This window comes from Hyaena hyaena, unplaced genomic scaffold (genome assembly GCF_003009895.1).
Source record: "Hyaena hyaena isolate Hyena2069 unplaced genomic scaffold, ASM300989v1 scaffold_399, whole genome shotgun sequence".
NCBI classification, from domain to species: Eukaryota; Metazoa; Chordata; class Mammalia; order Carnivora; family Hyaenidae; genus Hyaena; species Hyaena hyaena.
In genome coordinates this window covers 1,262,578-1,268,675 of record NW_024081033.1, presented here as the reverse complement: position 1 = coordinate 1,268,675, position 6,098 = coordinate 1,262,578, and the positions used below count along the sequence as shown (strand labels likewise).

The following is a 6,098-nucleotide window of genomic DNA, read 5'->3' as shown; positions in this document are numbered from 1 at the left end:
GGAATAAAAAGATAAGTTAACCCAATAATGGGCTTTCGTGTATGTCACAAATATTTTAATATGGCATGACGCTTACCCTTTGATTACATTATTTTGCAATTTTCACAGGCTCGTAATTTACGTGGTTCCATTTGTATGCCTTTCTACCACTTTTATGCTTCGAAAGGCAGGTCTCGTTCTGAAAATCATCCATTCGATTTTGGATTTAGGAAGGCATCCATTCTGATCCATCTGTAGAATTTTCGGTGGGTGGTTAACAATAAAAGTAGACTCACGTTTTCCAAAAATAACTCGCCAGTTTTTCCAGCTTCACTTATTGACTGGTCCTGTCTTTCCCCACTGACGTGTAGTATACCTTTATCATATATTAACTGCTTATGTGGGCTAAAAATAAAAAGTAATATTGGTTGAGTGCCGTGAATTAATCGGAGGCGTTTACAGAGGTGGGGTTTGCAACACATGGCTGTCCTTCCTTTTCCCTCTGCCCTGCCCCCTTCCTCCCCAGAGACTGAAAATAGAGGGAAGGAAGCCAGGGAAACATTAAACACGATCTGCTGCTCTGGATAATGTCTATGAAGAAAACAAGCCGGCTGAGGTTTTATGATTTACGCTGCTTCGAGCACCCTGTGAAAGGGACGACAGCCGACATGCATCGGGCTCCGTCCAGGCCGGGCACTGTTCTGGCACTCACCCAGAAGGTGTCACTCCATCCTCACGACCACCCACGAAGTGGGTGCTAATACCATCACCCCCACTTTAGAGATGAGGAACCAAGCCCAGAGACATCAGGACACTCTCCTCAAAACCATCTGGCAGGGCAACGGCCTGAAATATGGCTAAGCCAGCCAATCAACAATGGTGGTGGAACATGACCTTCTTCAGAACACTTCCTCTCAACAAAGACAAGTGTCAACAAACTCGGAGGACGGTCCCTGAAGGTGGGACTTGGGGAAGCAGGTGATCTCACGTGGGACACGAAGTGACGAAGCCAGGTGGATTTCAGATTCTGAGAAGAGTGGTCCACCACTCACTTCTAGACACTCGTTAAACTCCGGATGCTTCGAAGCCACGCTTCTCCTTTCCAGGAAAGCAAAGAAAGCAGCTTTTCGTGTATTTAACTGGCTTAGGAGGGCGGGGCCGAAACCTCTCCCCACAAGATCCCATGGTAGTGTGCAGAATTCCGTACCCCAGTCTTTGGAGATTAGCAGCCTCTGGCTGTTTTCATCACTTAGGGTCCATTCACTGTTGAGTCAGCAGACATTTACTGAGGGTCTTCTTGAATAAGGTGACAGGCACAGGAGAACACGGTAAGGTGGTGCTATAGCCCTCAGGCCAAGGCAGTGGAAAGCGGCCCGTGCTCTGATGACACGGAAGGCTTCTGCCTCGGGGACTTGCTTCCTCCTCTGAAATGGGGCTCTGTTCACATGAAGTCAGACATGAAATCTGAATCCAGACTGCAGGAACTGGGGATTCCCGGGCCTGCTTTGTATCTTGCATCTTCATAACCATACCCCTTTCGACGTTCCTGTCTGGAAACTGGGAACGCCATCACGGCTCTGCATTTCTCTGAAGGTGATCGCAAGCCTGCAGCATATGGGAATGTTTTCTGCAGTGTGAATCTTGCCAGACAGATACAGTGGTTTACTACTGAACACAAGAAATATCGTTGGTCCATTTGGTTTTGCTTTTTGGTGGCAGTTGTGTGTATGAGTGTGCATTTTGTTATTGTGTACCATCTTGGGAGCAAGGAACTGGCTTGGCTGATCCGGACTTGACTGGCCAGCCAGCCCCCCGACCCCGTCAGAAAGACCCAGTCTCCCCTTCTCATATCATGCAATCACTTCCAACTCCCTGATGAGGAATGGGCTGCTTCATCTTTTTGTCAGTTCAAACCACATCCTGCCCATTTCTACCTTCCAGAAGACAGCTCGTGACACTGGTGGTTTTAAGATGTGGCAGGCTTCTTGGTGAAGAGATAGCAGAGGCCTTTTCACAGAAGTGAAAATAATTCATCCAGCAGCTAACACGTCAAGTCTGGGCACTGAGTTCTCACCCCCCCACCCCCCCACCCCCCCACCTCCAGCTTGATCCAAATCCCTGATTTGGAGGGTGAATCGCTTTTCAGCCTCCTCTCACTATCTTGACTTTTAGAGCTTTCCAGATAAAACTAAGCAAGAGGCTGGCGACAGATGCCACCGTGAGTGGCTGACACGCTGTCTGGACATGGGCCGGAATCAAGCTGACGGCAAAGGTGGAGACTATCGTAGTTGGAAGGAACCTCACTGAACTTTTAATCACTCTGCAGAGGAGGGAACGTCCTCATTTTACCGCCGAGGAAACGGAGTCCCAGGAGGGTCAGTGTTTTGACCGAGGAGACAGAGCCTCTTAGAGACAGAGCTTGGACTGGTACTGAGTCTTGGTCCGAGCTCATTCTACACAGACCAGCGGTACCCAGACCTGTAACTTAAAGATCACTGGCATCACCGGAATTGGTGAATTCGACACAGTGAGCGGGGTGGGTGCTCGTGGCAGAGGCACACAGCTACGGCCGGAAGCTGTTTGTTAAGAGCGAGGACAGAGCTAGCACCAAAGAGCATTACTGAGCCCAGGCTCTGGCCACCAGACAAGCAGCGACGCCACATGAAATAAATGTTTCGAAAGACGGCAACACTTGGATGAGAGAAAAAGGAAGAGGAGGAGAAGTAGCGGCATAATTGCTAAAGGAATCGTTATTAGAAAATCAGGACCCTTTGGAATTTTTAAACTGATGGCTGGAATCATTTGAATTTTTAAGTGCATGATGGCAAATGCCACGTTTCCATTGCTCCTGGGGAGCGAGGGAGAGTGATGGATGGGAGAGCCGTGGCCTCAAGCAGGGCTGCAGAAGGCACCAGACCTGGGCGGCAGCATCCAGGACTCAGGACCAGCCTGAGTGACGAGGGATCTGAGTGTGCAACCCACGGCCCCAGGACACCCAGGGGGTGCGGGGGGCTTGTCTCTGCCTCTTCCGGGAGGACTTGGAAAAGCTAAGGCGGCCCTGGCTGTAGGAAACGGCACCTTTCAAAGCCATCGCCCACAGAGACTTCTGACCTTGGACGGTGTTTATCTCCAGGTTCAGGGCACCCCTTATCTTTCAAGGGTACGAGGCGGCCTGTAAATAGTTGACTTATTAACTCAGCTTTGGTTCTCAGGGGGAAGCCAAGGCCTGAATGACGCTCTAATGCTGGGGTGTGCCCTGGGGCAGCTGTTGGCGCCCCTCAGCTCCACTCAGTGGGCCTCCAGTTCACAGCCTGTGCTGTGGGCTCCCCGGGGAGAGTGGAGGCCGTGGCCTGGATGGTGAAGGAGACAGTGGAGGGGGCTGCAATGCGTGCCTTTGGAGCAAGCAGCCAGCACGTGGCAGGGGCCGCCCCAGCCTGTCCCGGCTCGGAGTGGGAGTTGATCGCAGCCCCGCGGTGGGGCGCCTGGCCTGGTGGCGGTTTAACGGACAGCCCAGACGGGAGGGCCGGGCTCAGCTCGCACCGTCAACCACGGTGCCAACGGAGGAAGGAGATGAGCCCTTCCCTACCCATATGGTCAAAAACGAATTTCCTTTATGGCTGTCCCCCCCGCCCCCCCATCTCCTGTACGTCTCCTATTTTTAGTTCTGAAGTTGGTCTCGTGTGTGTATGTGTGTGTGTAGGGTGGTGTACGATTTTCCTCTTACACATTTCCTTTCCTGGCCCCTGGCCTCTGGCTTCCTTTCATGGCTGAAGACACGCCAGGGGCCGCAGTGCACCGCTGGCCAGGGACAGGCATCCAAAGGTCCCAGCGCAGGTTCGGCTGGGAAGACTCCACCACGTGGCAAACCAAGAATTCAGTGCCGGGCCTGTTGAGGGCATTTGCGCAGCCCTCTGCTCCCTCAAGGAGTATTCTGTGACAGCTGTGTCCCCAAGCCTATACCCACCAACTCGCCAGTAAGGTCCTCACCCTGCCATGAAGCCGTCCCCACAGAGGCTCGATTAGCCTTCCCCTCAGAGGAGCCTTACCTGCACCCTCGCTCCACACCATCTGCACACTCCCTCCTGCTTAATGGGCTCATCTCCACCTTGGTCCTCTGGCCGGCAAGTAGAGGGCTTCACAGAAGCAGTGAAGACAGAAAACGAGTGTCTGTAGGACACCTGGGGGGCTCAGTGGGTTAAGCCTCCGACTCTTGATTTGGGCTCAGGTCATGGTCTCCCCATTCCTGAGTTCGAGTCTGCACTGGGCCCTGCGCTCAGAGCGGGGGGCCTGCTTGGGATTCTCTCTCTCCCTCTCTCTCTGCCCCTCCCCTGCTTGTGCAAGCTTTTTCTCTCTCTCTCAAAAATCAGTAAGTGAACATTTTTTTAAAAAGAAGAAGAAAACACGTGTCTGTACCTGATTATAAACGGGTTCAGCCTTGCAATCCCCGGCGCCACGGGAGCCTCTGGGTATAGACTCACGGAGACACTGTATAGATCCGAAGGCCGCAGCAGGACCCTCCGGGGCAGGTTCAAGTCCAAGGAAGGGCGGGCCAAAGCTGGGTGCCCACTGTTAGGACCTAAGGCTCAAGGAAAAAGAGAAAGAGTAAGAGGGGCAAGCAATGCGCGAATGACGGAGAAAGGGAGAAAGCGGCCGAGCACGGCCGACCGAGCGGTCGCACCGGTGCCGCCCCTGGTCCTGGGCTCGCTCTACCTGGGTCTGTGGTCCCGGGAGCAAAGCGGCCCCAAGCCTGAGAGCAGGAGGGCCAGCAGCCGGCCAGCGGGGCGCAGCCCTGCGGAGTGCGTGGGCTGGGGGTGCGCGCCTCCTGCAAGCCCGCCCTGCACAGCACGCGGCACCGCCCCCTGCCGGCCCGGAGGGGCACGACCGGCTCCGACGCTGCGCGTCCCCGGGTCCCGCTCGCCTGGGCTGGGCTCTGAGGCCCAGACCCCAGCGCAACGGGGCAGTCCGGGCCGTCACCTCTGCTCCCTCAGATATCAGGGGACGGGGCTAGACGAAGCTCCAGGACCCTAACGACTCGGGCTTTAAGGATCCTGAGGTCACGTTCAAGGATGTTGAGGTGCCCCCTGGAATAATGGCGGAGAGGACCACACAGGCTTTGCAGCCAGTCCCCGGGCGGTGTATGCGTGCGTGAGCTCGATATTGCCCTCCCACTGCGCCCAGATCCACACAAATCACCCCTCGTTCCTGTTCTGGGCTGGGCCTGGAGCCCCCTTGGCGCGCAGGCTTGCCGGGCTGATGTTTTACTGTTGCTGAGCTTAAACAGATGTGGTCAAGGACGGCGGCCCCCAGTCCGACCTCCCCGGCTCGGCTCTGCATACGTAATCCCCAGCCCCCACGATCGATCATTCTCGTCTGGCCATCTCGCCCCCTCCTGTGTGAGCACCAGTTGCTCACCACTAATGTGAAACTGTTGTCTGTGACAGAGACAGCGAGCGTCAGCAGGTCCTATCCGCCGTGCCTGACTCCAAGATTTAAAGAGGGGGAAAGGTCCAGAGAGAAGTGTGTTGATGATGGTAGAGTCCGCTGGTAACGCACCAAAGGATTCCTGGAAACTACGCTTCCGCCTGGGACTGGTCACGAAGAACAGACTCTCCTCCCTTGTTCTCAGGTCCCCGCATCATGACGGCGCCTCTTTCGGTTTCCGGCCGTCCCGGGCCCCCTTGGGGCATCACGCCTCCACTGCTTCTCCCTTCTCACGGCCGCTCCTGCCGTTCTCAGGGCGTAACAGGCGCCTTCCCACCGGTGTCCACCTGGGAAGCCACGGCTTCTTGTCCCCTCGCCGTGGGCAAGGAGGCGAACATCCGCTGTGTAAAAAGACCCTCCTAGGGTATGGCGGTGGGGCAAGGAGTCTCCGCGTTTCAAATGAACTCAGCTGTAATGAAGAGGCGCTGACAGATAGATAAGGAAATTCCTACCTTCTTTTGGTTGGCCTTCCAGTTTATACCGTGCAGAGTTGTCCGCCCCTAGGATAAAGGTTGGAAGATGGTGTCACAGACTGAAATGGGGATTTGGTGTGTACATGTGTGTTTGTGTGTATGTATGTGCATGTGTGTGCACGCGTAAGTATATGGGGGTGGGCATGTATATGTATATGGGTGTGT

General features: G+C 54.8%; 1 long non-coding RNA gene across 1 annotated transcript; it reads right to left on the bottom strand.

Moving 5' to 3' along the window:
* Positions 1 to 86: 86 nt before the first annotated feature.
* Positions 87 to 4,780, bottom strand: LOC120245043. The gene is made up of 3 exons (XR_005531694.1): positions 4,690 to 4,780; positions 4,393 to 4,555; positions 87 to 231 (listed from the first exon to the last, which is right to left on the bottom strand). It is a non-coding gene; the product is annotated as an uncharacterized LOC120245043 (long non-coding RNA).
* Positions 4,781 to 6,098: the final 1,318 nt, after the last annotated feature.